This window comes from Diceros bicornis, chromosome 40 (genome assembly GCF_020826845.1).
Source record: "Diceros bicornis minor isolate mBicDic1 chromosome 40, mDicBic1.mat.cur, whole genome shotgun sequence".
Classification (NCBI taxonomy): domain Eukaryota; kingdom Metazoa; phylum Chordata; class Mammalia; order Perissodactyla; family Rhinocerotidae; genus Diceros; species Diceros bicornis.
The window spans coordinates 17,055,598-17,068,073 of NC_080779.1; the positions used below are offsets into that span (position 1 = coordinate 17,055,598).

The window sequence follows — 12,476 nt, forward strand, 5'->3', positions numbered from 1 at the left end:
TGTGAAGACTTCCGGGCAGGGACTGTGTCCAAGAACACTTGTTTAATAAAAGTCAAATTAATGTGTGTGTGTGTGTGAGAGAGTGTGTGTGTTTATTATACAGGAAGTGCTTGCAGTGCTGTGTGAGGAGTTAAGTACTGTCCTGCAGCCAAGGCAGAAGTGTCCCAGGGTTAGTAAGTCTGGGAACGTTGCATTCTCTTTCCCCCTCTGGAGACTCACACGCACACTAGTGCATCAAAGACTGTGACCTTCACACACACGTACAAACACCTTTCCACTTTCCTTAATCCAATTTTCCCACTCGGCACCCTTTTTGGGGTAGCACCTGTTAATATCTCCTCATAGAAATAGTGATGCAGAGGAACATAATTTAGGAAATGCTGTCTATAACGTATCATACTGTTTTAGCTTCAAAATCAGAATATTTAACCCCAATGCACAGGAAATGGGTTCAACTATACAGCAACCTGAAAAGTACAGCTTTGATTAGATGACAGGGAAGATAAAAAAGGTAACTTCTGCAATTAAATTAAATTAAAATTGTAGCAGTCTTTCAAAAATCATTCAGATAAATGTATCAAAACCAACGCTCTCCAACAGAAATATGTGCAAGCCATACAGGTAATCTTAAATTTTCTCACAGATGCATTAAAAAGGTTAAAAAAATACAATTAATTTTAGTAATATATTTTCTTAACCCAATGTCTAAAACATTATCATTTCAACATGTAATCAATATAATAATATTTTTGAGATATTTTGCATTCTTTTTTTCATACTAAGTCTTTGAAATCTGCTGTGTATTTGGCACTTACAGCCAACCTCAGTAGCCACGTCTCAAGTGCTCAATAGCCTCTCAGGCCAGAAACTATGACACGGCCCCGCGCAGGTCTAGACCTTGATGTCTGAGTGCTCAGTACTTCCTCTAATGATAAACTAAGTGGTTTCTATCAGGCATATGAGTGATTAATTATGACATTAAAGCAGAAGGCAAGCTCTAGTTACTAGTACAATCAGTACTGTAGTTGATTTTTTTTCGTGATTTATTTCCATGCCATAGCTCTAGCAGAGCTGTACTAGAAGCTCTGACATAAAACATTTAAATATAATATTTTATCTTTATCTGATCCAAACTCTTAAAGATATACCTAGAGTTATATGAAATCATTTTTACTGTGGAACCACAGGTGAAACACAAACAAGAATGTTCAAAAATTCTATACTTGGAGTCCACTGGGCATGACTGCCACAGCCCCGGGACCCTGAACGCTGCCTGCCTGCCTGCTCTCCCACAGGACAGGAGGAAGGCCCATCTCTGCATCAGCACAGCTTAGCGTAGCACCGGGCTCACAGAAGACGGTCAATCAATACCTGATGATCAGAGGAAATGACTGGAACCGAATGAGCTCTAAGAACAGAACCATCTAAGAGCGTCAATGACGTCTCCTGGAGGAACTGAGGCTCCCACTCACCCAAGCCCACCTCCTCACTCAGCTGCTATTTCCTATTCTTAATGTGCTCTTTCTACCTGGAATTACCCTGGAACATGCTGGTGCTCACGGGAGTCTGGGTAGGTTGACTACTTTTTATTTCCCTGAGAGCCTCAGCCTTCTTCAGGCCTAATCTAAAAACCTAATCTAACTGAGGCCTTTTGATTCTGGTATTTTCAAAATGACTTCTAGTAAAGGTGAGCAAAAATAGATGACACGATGGAACTGTGAGATCTCTCTGCTGTATCTTCAACAAGTATGAGTTGTCTAGTTACTTCTGGGTTGTTTCTTCATCTTGATATGCGTCCTTTTAAATGTTAAAGAAATATCATGGAATAATGGAGGGAAAACACATAAACACAAGAAGGATTAAGGGTGTAGTTTTGATGCCCTTGCAAATATCACAAAGCAGCTCGTATCACCCGAGGCAGCCAGCACAGACTGGCCCAGGACGAGGGACAGACTCTGATTTCCCTCATCACTAACCTTCTCAGGAGAGAGAATTTGTCTCTACACTTCATATATTTATTTGTAAGAACACAGCAACAAGCAGAGAAACACAAACATACGTATAGAGACATATTGCCTCGCATAATGAAACAAGTGTAATCCTGCGAATTTTAAAAGAAAAGACTAACACGCACTTGTATGGTCTTCAGATCGTTCTATATGGTGCAGATAGTGAACTGCTTTGTTCTCTGCCTGAAGGAAGGAAAATATTTGTTTTGACTCTATTGCTGGAATTTACATTTTCTCAGAGATTTCAAAAAATATCTTTCATAAAATATTTAATTATGTAAAATTTCAAACTTACACAAAAATTTCAGTATATACTTCCAAAAGCTAAGGATTTACTAAAAAAATCATAAGCACAATATCACTATCAAGCCTAAAAAAATTAACAATAATGCCTTAGTATCTTTCAACATTATGTCAGTGTTCAAGCTTTCCCGGCTGTCTCATAATCTTGTCACAATCACAAGTCTGATAAAAATGGTGCAAAAGAATATGAGTACTTCTAGAATTACTTTTCATGAGATAAGTAACCTTTTGACAGTAAGCCTCGGGGGCTTCCTATTTTTATTTTATTTTTTTTTTTTTGTGGTTCTGAGGTGTCTAGCACATAGCTTATTGATCTTTTTACTGTCAGCAAAGGAAAAATGTACATACTTTTCTGAAAGCACCCACCCGTTGAGTGGCTTTCCCAATAGCAAAACCTGTAAGGGAAAAGCAAAAATATGAAAAGGGTCATAAATTTTGCACATAAAGTCTTTCGCCACATTTTAAGTTTCAGCTCCTACAATATTTCATTGCACTTCGTTTTTCTTCTGCTCACAGAAAACCTGCTGCCCAAAACGAATGACAAAGCATGAGGCTACAGAGATTTGCTTCTCTGTATTGGGGCAGCTGGGAAATATTACAGCTGAAAGTATCTATGAAATCCAAGGTTAGATGCATAACACTACCTTTTGTACATCCCTAGATAAAACTAAATGTACTCAATAAAAAGCAACTAACCATCCTCTAAATTGATAAGGTAAGTGGTTTTGAACATTTTTGAAAATAGATTAAAATAACCAGGAAGTTGGAAAAAAACATACACTGCTATAGAGTAAAACCACAATTTCCCTGGACCTTTCAAATGCAGTTCAGATTTCAATTAACCAGGAAATAAAATCAGTAGTTCTTGAGTTTGTGCATGCTTAACCCTGTGAAATGAGGTTTATCACAAGTTAATGGAAATGCTTCCATTATTTGCTGTCACCATTATTTATTTTGAAGAATGTGTTTTATGTTTAAATTATACACAGGAAAGTAACATAAGACAATACTGCTCCATGAGATATGCAAGACATCTGAGAACATGGGACAAAAGGGGCTGAGGACTCCAACTCCTAGTTTAAACAAAACAAATTAAACCATAAAGGTCCAAGACAAAAATATGGGTGAACTTATTTATAATCTTCAGATGAAGGCTTTCTAAGCAAGACACTAAACCAGAAGTGGTAAAACACTGATAAACTTACTATATGGAGGTTTAAACTTCTGTGAATTTAAAACTTTGTGCAGAAAAAAATTAAAAACTAAATCAAGTATATAATAGACAAAGAGCTAATGTCCTTAATTTACAAAGAGCTTATACCAATCAATAAGGAAGAACAATCACCCAATAGAAAAATGGGTAAAACACGTGAACGAAGAGATTTCAAAAAGGATATTATAACAGCCAATAAACATGTAAAATGGTGTCCAAACTCATATAATTAAAGAAATGCAAATCAGAGCTAAGAGATATATTTCCCATATCATATTGACAATCAGTAAAGGTTGATCATATCCCAGGCCCCAAGGAGATGATGGTCCAGATGAAAAAAAACTGATGCAACATTTAGGAGGGCAATCTTGCAGTACTCATCATCATTTAAAATACATAGAGGCCGGCCCCATGGCATAGTGGTTAAGTTCGGCACGCTCCGCTTCAGCAGCACAGGTTCATGGGTTTGGATCCCGGGTGCGGACCTACACCCCTTGTCAGCCATGCTGAGGTGACGACCCACATACAAAATAGAGGAAGATTGGCACAGGTTTGTTAGCTCAGGGCTAATCTTCCTCAGGCAAAAAAAGAGGAAGATTGGCAACAGATGTTAGCTCAGGGCCAATCATCCTCACCAAAAAAAAAAAAATACATAGAACTTGGCCACAGTAATTTCAGCAAGAAATTTCCCCTATCATCATACTTGCAAAAGTACAACAAATTATGTGTACAAGAAGTTCATTATGTTTTATAAACAGTAAAAAATTGGAAACGACGTAAATATTCAGCAATAGGGAAAATGTTACAAAATTTATGTTTATCCACACAATGGAACATTATGCAATCAGTACAAAGAATGTGGCGGAATCTGTTTACGCTGATACAGAAAGATCTCTGGGTATAATACTAAGCAAGAAAAGCAAGGTGCTAAATTATGGATATGATATCCCTTTGTGTTAATTTTTTTAAAAATATATGGTGATATATGAATACCAAATTTCAAGAAAGATACAGAAGTAACTGTTAAGAGTGCTTTCTTTTGGCAAATATTATCTATACACATTACTTGTTTTGAAAGTGTCAGTAAATGGATTAAATAGACAGTTTTCCAGTTTTCTTTCCCTTATACATTCATGTATACCTCTCAGAAACAGATGTTCACTATGAAAACTTTATAGAAGAGTATAAAGAAGAAAATGTAAATGATTGGCAAATTAGAGTAAACGTTATTAACCTTTTCATTACATATCTTTCCAGTTTTTTCTTGCATATAAACATACTTTTTTTTCTTTTTGGTGAGGAAGATTAGCCTTGAGCTAACGTCTGTTGCCAATCCTCCTGTTTTTGCTGAGGAACATTGGCCCTGGGCTAACATCCGCACCCATCTTCCTCTAGTTTATATGTGGGACACCTGCCACAGCATGGCTTGATAAGCAGTGCATTGGTGCACTTCTGGTATCCGAACCTGTGAACCTGGGGCTACCAAAGCAGAGCGCACTAACTTAACTGCTATGCCACTGGGCCAGCCCCTAAACATACTTTATTAAACAGCAGGAATTGGGATTATATTATACAGTCTTACATGAAATTGTTTTTTTGCTTTTAATAGCATTGTTTTGTAAGTGATTTTCCATAATTCTTTAACGGCCACAGTACGTGTGGCTATACTCTCTCTGTAACTATGTCCCTATTGTTGAATATTTAATGTTTTTTCTCCCTAAGTTTTCACTATTAAACATAATACATTAGTGTCTTAAGCCTTTTTGAGTATCCATTGTCCTCATAGGAAAGGGCAGATGTAGGAAGATCTATGCTTTCTTTGCCCTCCAAGGGATTTCATGGGTTTACCACAAGGCTCTTGAGCCCAAACCACTAAAAGATTTAATCAGGAGGAAATGCCTGGCTGCAGCATGAACCCGCAGACCCCACAGCCGAGCCCGGCCACGCCTGTCCTCTGCCACCACCACCAGCACCGCGTGTACCATCACACCCCGTTCACCTGCGGCTCCTCTGCCGTTCCCCACAGCAACCAGGACTCGGACTGATTTCTTCCTTCCCTCTTCTGCTGTTATATCGAAAACACTTCTGACCTAAAAGACAAAGTGTTTCGTAAATATTACACCTTAATAACATTCTGGAGTAGGGAACTGGGGTGACCTCCTTACACACACACACGTGCTGAATCGTACATCATCCTACAAGTCCACGAGCACAAACGCAAACTTTCTCCAAAGGAACCTCTCTCGGGACTGTTTCCTCAGGAGCAAAATGGAAACAAGACTTTCTCCCCCTATTTCACAGGGTTGTTAGAAGGTTCCACTGAGGTAACATTTAAAGGGACCTGAAACTGTACAACTCAACATACCCTATTTTAATGAAAGTACTGAAAGAAAGAAAAAAACTTCCTGATTGTACTTTGACATGGTTTATAACTGATTGACTGTAAGACATATCCCAATATCATGGATGCTAAAATATGAAAAAGTGTGCATCATAGAAATGACAAATGCAGTATATAGAAAGAATTAGCATAGAACTGGATCTCTATGCTTAGGTCTAGGCTCAATTGAGAATAGAAAATCTGGAAATATCTGCTTATTATGAACTACAGGAAAATCTGCATTTTTAGGGCATATTTAAAAGGGCAGGAACTATGAAACTACTAACTAAACTGAGTGCTCTGTCCCAGCACCAGTGACAGGGACGGGGACTTCCAAAGGCCACAGCCAGCCTGCAAGGAGATGGCAGAGGTGACTCCTGAGCCCTCCAGGTCCTTACTTCCAACCCACTGTCCCCCTCTGGTGCCCCTGAACAGACACATTTATGCAGGTGTTTCAGACCTCAGCCCTGTTATCTGGCCCTACTGTTGCTGAATTCTGCAGCTGGATCTGAGGAGGGGCCACCCCAGCCAGCGCTAAGGCCTGTACACGTGCCTTTTCTCTGTGCCTCGGTCTACTTCTCATGGACTGAGGGCCATGCAAAGATGCCCTTGAAGGCCTTCTGGGGCCACCACCTCCTCCTAGAGAGGGGACAGGAGGATGGAGGAGACCAGGGAGGAGGGAGACCCTAGGCCACTGTTGTGCAGTGAGAGGCAGGTCATGAGGCCCAAGTCAAACCCGTGGTCCCTCTGAGCCAGGCTCCTTTGTGTGGATTCAGGAGACATGGGGGTGAGAGAAGCTGAGACCTTCAGGCAAGGTCAGAGCCCTGCTGGGGCACGTGCCTTCTGGGAGCAGCCTGGTGCTTGCTTTCAGCCAAAACTCACTGGTTTGGTCCCAGTGCGTGCATGTTTGCTGAGCGTCTGCTGCCTGCCTGCCCTGGGCAGGGCCTCTGCTCTCAGGAACCTGGGAGTGGGGTGGGGCGGGGACTGGAGGGCTCACGTCTTAGGGTGGCAGGGCACTGACTCCAACTGGAAGTGGAGGGGAGGGATTTACAAAGGGCCTCTTAGAAAACAGGGCCTCCAGAAAGTTACCAGAATGATCAATGGTCAACCACATACCCTTCCCTGGCCTAGAGTCGTCCCGGCTGGAGATCCAAAGGATGAGGTGCAGCCGGGTGGGGAGGGCAACCAGCAACCAGGATGGGGAACAGCATAAGGAAGGGTCTAGAGGCCCGAAGCAACCTTGTTTCAGGAGCCAACAGCAGCCAGGTTGGGGGGGCGGGGAGTGGCGACAGGGCTGGGCTGGAGTCTGTGGATCTCACAGTGCTGAGCTGTGACTATGATTCTCCTGAGGGACGAGGAGCTCGGGGAGGAGGTGGGTGGTCAGGCAGGGATGGCAGGTCCTTGTGCCTTCACTGGCCACCCTGGCTTCCCGAGCAGGGGATGGACACTCAGGGAGGTGACCAGGGCCTCCTGGGGCCCTTGTGTCCTTCTCGACAATCTGTACACTTTGAGTTCTCTAAGAACTAAACACCAGCGTTTTGGATTCCACGTCATGATACACATATAGGCAGGATTACACTTTCCATGTTAGTAATAAATTAGTAGCTTATGTCAGTAATTATGATAATAGCTAACATTCTCTAGAACTTCATGGGACGTAAGCCCTCACAGAGACGTTTCTCCATGGCCATCGGGACGTCTACCTGTGAGTAGAGGTGGCAGATATTAAGTGACACCCTCGCTGTCTCCCAGCAAGTGAATGGGAAGTGCTGTCTTCTGTTGGGGCCACCAGGCTGAGGGTGGGGGTGGGGGTGGCCCCAGGGCCACATCTGCAAGGGCCTCAATCTTCTCCCTGATGACTGGAGCTCCTGGGAGGCTCCAGCTCAGCGGCTGGGAGGGGGGTGCTCCAGAAACGGCCTCCCCCATCCCCACTCGGAGGCCACATCTCCAAGGAGCTGGGAGGCCTTGGTCCTGGTTGGAGGTCATTTGAGATGAGCAGAGTAAGAAGAGTTTGGGAATCTGAGGGGGGACAAAGCACAGAATCAGGGCCTATGTCCCCCTTCCCCTGGCACCCATTCTCAGATACTCTTTGACAGGCTGGGCACTGGATGCTGAGATGAATAAGAAATGGCCTCCGCCCTCAAGGAGCTCACAGACCCCTGAGAAGATAAAGCAGGGGAGCTGGAAAGAGGCAGAGCAAAGTACCAGGGCATCTAGACGGACACCCCCACTGACGGCCATCCTCAGGACCAAACTGAGCCGTGAAGACCATGTCCCTGTCACTCCCTCTCCTTCGTCTGATCATCGGCCAGGGCTTGTCTTCAGCCAGTACCTTAACTGCTGGGAATCTTGGGGTTTCCTAGAAGAGCCCAATTTCACAGAAGGTCATTTTCTTCTTTTCAGAGGTGAGACACTAGAACTATAGCTGAAATGATTTCATTTTCATGCTTCTGTAATATTCCTTCTTGTAAAAGAAAGTACAAAGCAGGAAAAGTCCATTTTGGTTGTGGAAATTACAGCCACAGAGCTCACACACACACTCATGTGCACACACACACTCAGCGGAGGTGCTGCCCACAGCAGGGTCTCTGAGCTGAACTTGCACACATGGATCCTGCTGGCCTGTCCTCTTCGGCTCGGGCCCCGGCACAGTCCAGAAGAACAGCGGTCGCCGTCAGTAACTGTCGCTGTGAGATTGGGCAGGAAGCTGCAGGGACCACCTGTCGGGGGCTGTGGGAAGCCCCTCTGCCTCTGGCTGCCTCTGGGAAGGAGGGCGGAGAAGGGCAGGCCAGGTGAGGACAAACCAGGACGCCTGGGAAGATGTCAGAGGGGACGGGTGAGGCCCAAGCACAGCCCGGCGTGTTTCCTCACTGCTCCACACAGGCTTGTTTCCAAGATGCCCGTCCTGGCACAGCCGGCTCGGTCACCCGGTGCCCACCCTGGGATGGAGGTTTGGGTCCTTGCTCCGTGTGGGCTGAGGGCTCTGGACAGTGAGAGAAGGGACACAGGCGGCCCACAGCTCACAGAGTGGATGACGGGTGGGGCCATGTTCAGGCCTAGGACTGACCAGCAGAAGCCCCCATGGCCCGTACTGGCGAGGGGAAGCTCCAGAGGGCTGAGGGCTCCTCCCCTGACCTCCCTGGCTCCTGGGTCCTCAGGTGGCTTGTGTGAGAAATGGGCTAGCAATACCTCCCATGCATTCCAGAAGAGGGCAAGATAAAGCAGGGGTGAATGGCCCCAGCTCTGGAGTCACCTTGTCTGCAAAGGTGTCTGCCCCCAGGAAGCTGCTGGCTCCCCTCCAGCCTGAAGTGCAGTCACAGTGCCCAAGGCGGGTGGATTCATCTGCCCTAGACTGGCACCTTCTGTGTCCTCAGTGCTGCATTAGGCCAGAGTGTTCTGCAGCCCCAGGTGGAGACACTCGTATGGCTGAGACCACCCAGCCTCACAGGCGTCTCTTACTGTGCAGTTTAAGTGGAACATGTCTTTCATTTCACAAGTAGAGGTGAAATAATGCTCTAGAAATAAATTCACACTGGAGTGTAAATGGTAGATACAGACCATTCCTTCCTCAGCAAATGTTTATTGAGAGCCGATGGGCTGGCAGCCAGAGGCTCCATCCTGGGCAGTCCCTCTCTTTCCTGCCCCTCTGTTGTGAGAACTAAGTGAGGTGTGTGGATGACAGCCTGGCAGGTGGCAGAACCTTGTGACGTTTTACTTCCCAATCTTTTACACATCGTGGATCACATAGAGAATAATGCAAGTTTTTTCACATTGAAATAAACTGGGATAACTATATGCGGCTTAGTGAAAAAATTCATTACATTGTCTTTATATATACATTTAATTATGAGAAAAATAAATTAAAAAGTACTAGGAGTTATAAATAGATAGATAAGAAAAAAAAAAGAAAAAAAAAGTACTAGGAGTGATATTAAATGTGAAATTGGTATGAAACATCAAAATAAAGTCTTTTCAAAAAAACTTGCGCTTGCATTTTTGTACGTACTTTTTGGTGTTAAGTGTGTTGCTTGAACCGGCTACAGTCAATTCCCATCAGGACCTTTAGATCACTGCTCAGCTGAGTGGGTGGAATGGCCCCAAGGGCTGCAGGTACCCAGGAGGGGAACTGCCCTCCCAGCAGGCGCACAGATGCCCACCTCAGAAGGACTGTGCGTGAGTTCAGAATGTTTAGATACTAGAATCTGGGTGTCAAGAAGGAATCTCATATCTGGAGTTTTATGCAAGTAATGGATTAAAGATTTGAGACCCTCAGACTCTGGGGTGTAATTGCATAAGTGCTTTAGACACGTGGTTTTAGGCTGAAATCTAAGTTTGTAAACAGTGCTGAAACACTTAAGATAATGTAAGTTTCACCATATTTCAAATTCAATATTTGAAATTAAAAGGCTCCAAATGAGTTTCTTGTCACACCATTGAAGTACTTAAAAGGGAAAACATATATATTAAACTTATAGAGGTAGTTTAAAATATGGGAAGGTATTTCCTTAACTAAGTTTTCAATTAAAACCAAATGTTAATCAAAGACCCATTGAAAGTGATTGTTGGCTATACACTAGCGATGAATAATCCAGAAATAACATTAAGAAAAATATTTCATTTACAATAGCATCAAAAAGAATAAAATACTTAGGAATAAATTTAATTTTAAAAGTGCAAGACTTGTACACTGAAAACACTGTTGAAAGAAATTTTAAAAGACCTAAATAAATACGAAGACATTCAGTGTTTATGGATCAGAAGTCTTAACATTGCTAAGGTGGCAACATTCCTCCAAATGAACCAACAGATTCAGTGCGGTCCCTGTCAAAACCCCACTGGCAGATTTTGCAGAAATTGAAAAACTGACCCCAAAATTCACATGGAAATGCACAGGACGCAGAACAGCCAAAACAATTTTGAAAAAGAAAAACAAAGCTGGAGGACTCGCATTTCCCAATTTAAAAACTTCATACAAAGGACAGTAATCAATACAGTGTGGGACTGACAAAAGGTTAGACACGTGGATCAAAGGACTGGAATTGAAAATCCAGAAGTACACCCTCACGTTTACGGTCAATTGATTTTTGACATGAAAGCCAAGACATTTCATTGGGGGAAAAAATGATCTTTTTGATCAATGGTGCTGGGACAACTGCATATCCACAGGCAAAAGAATGACGTTGGACCCCTACCTCACACCAGATAAAAAATTAACTCAAAATGGATCAAAGACTTAAATGTGAGAGCTGAAACTACTAAAACCTTATAAGAAAACATAGGAGGAAATGTTTGTGACCTTGGATTAGGCAATGGTTTCTTAGATATGACACCAAAAACTCAAGTAAAACAAAGAAAAAATAAACTGGACTAGATAAAAATTAAAAAGTTTATGCTTCAAAGGACACTATTAAAAGAGTAAAATGACAACTCACCAATAGGAGAAGATATTTGCAAATCATATATCTGATAAGGGACTTGCATTTCGAATATCTTAAGAACTCTTACAGCTTGATAACAAAAAACCAGAATCAAATTAAAAAGTGGACACATATTTGAATGAAACAAAAAGATATACAAGTGGCCAATTAGCGCATACATTGTTTAACCTCATTCACCACTAGGAAAATGCAAATTAAACCCATATACCTAACAGAATGGCTAAAATTTAAAATAATGACAACACCAAAAGCTGGCAAGGACGCAGAAAAATTGGATCACTTACACATTGCTGATGGGAATGTATGTAACACGGTATATAGCTTCTGTGAAACTAAACATGAAACTACCACATGATCCAGTAATTGTCTCCTGGGCACTCGTCCCAGAGAAATGAAAACTTACATTCACACAAAACATGTACATGAATGCTCACGGCAGCTTTATGTGAAACGGCCCCAAACTGGAAAGCCAGGTGTCTTCCATCAGATGGATGGTTAAACAACTGTGGTCCATCCACACCATGGAACACTACTCAGTAACTAAAAGGAACACACTATTGATAGACACAACGACCTGGATAAATCTCCAGAGAATTATGCCAAGTTGAAAAAAACCAATCCCCAAATGCTACATACTGCATGATTCCATGGAAATAATATTCTTAAAATGACAACATTATAGAAATGGAGAAGAGATTAGGGCGCCAGGGGTTAAGGAGGGGGGTGGGTGGGAGGGAAGGGAGTGTGATTATAAAAGGGCCCAGGAGGGGTCCTTGTGGGATGGAAGTGTTGTGTGTCTTGACTGTGGTGGTGGATACACAAATCTACACATGTGGTAAAATCACATAGAACTAAATACACACTCACATGCATACAATAAGTACAAGTGAACTGGGACCATCTGAACAGATCAGTGACTGTGTCGATGTCCATGTCCTGGTTGTGACAGTGACTATGGTTTTGCACGGTGTTATTATCGAGGGAAACTGGACAAAGGGTACACGGGGTTTCTCTGTATTATTTCTTTAACTGCATGGGAATCTGCAATGATCTAAAGTTAAAAGTTGGGGTTCTTTTAAGTGGTTTGGATGAGGAGGCAGGAGACCCGGGATCTGGCCATGGCTATTCCATCA

General features: G+C 42.9%; 1 long non-coding RNA gene across 1 annotated transcript in view; it reads right to left on the reverse strand.

Annotated features, from left to right (window-relative positions):
- Nucleotides 1–2,152: 2,152 nt before the first annotated feature.
- The window catches only part of LOC131399932 (uncharacterized), a 70,303-nt gene continuing 59,979 nt past the window's right edge, over nucleotides 2,153–12,476 (reverse strand). Inside the window, exon 3 of the long non-coding RNA XR_009217264.1 lies at nucleotides 2,153–2,192. This is a non-coding gene — a long non-coding RNA (uncharacterized LOC131399932). The remainder of the gene's footprint in view (nucleotides 2,193–12,476) is intronic.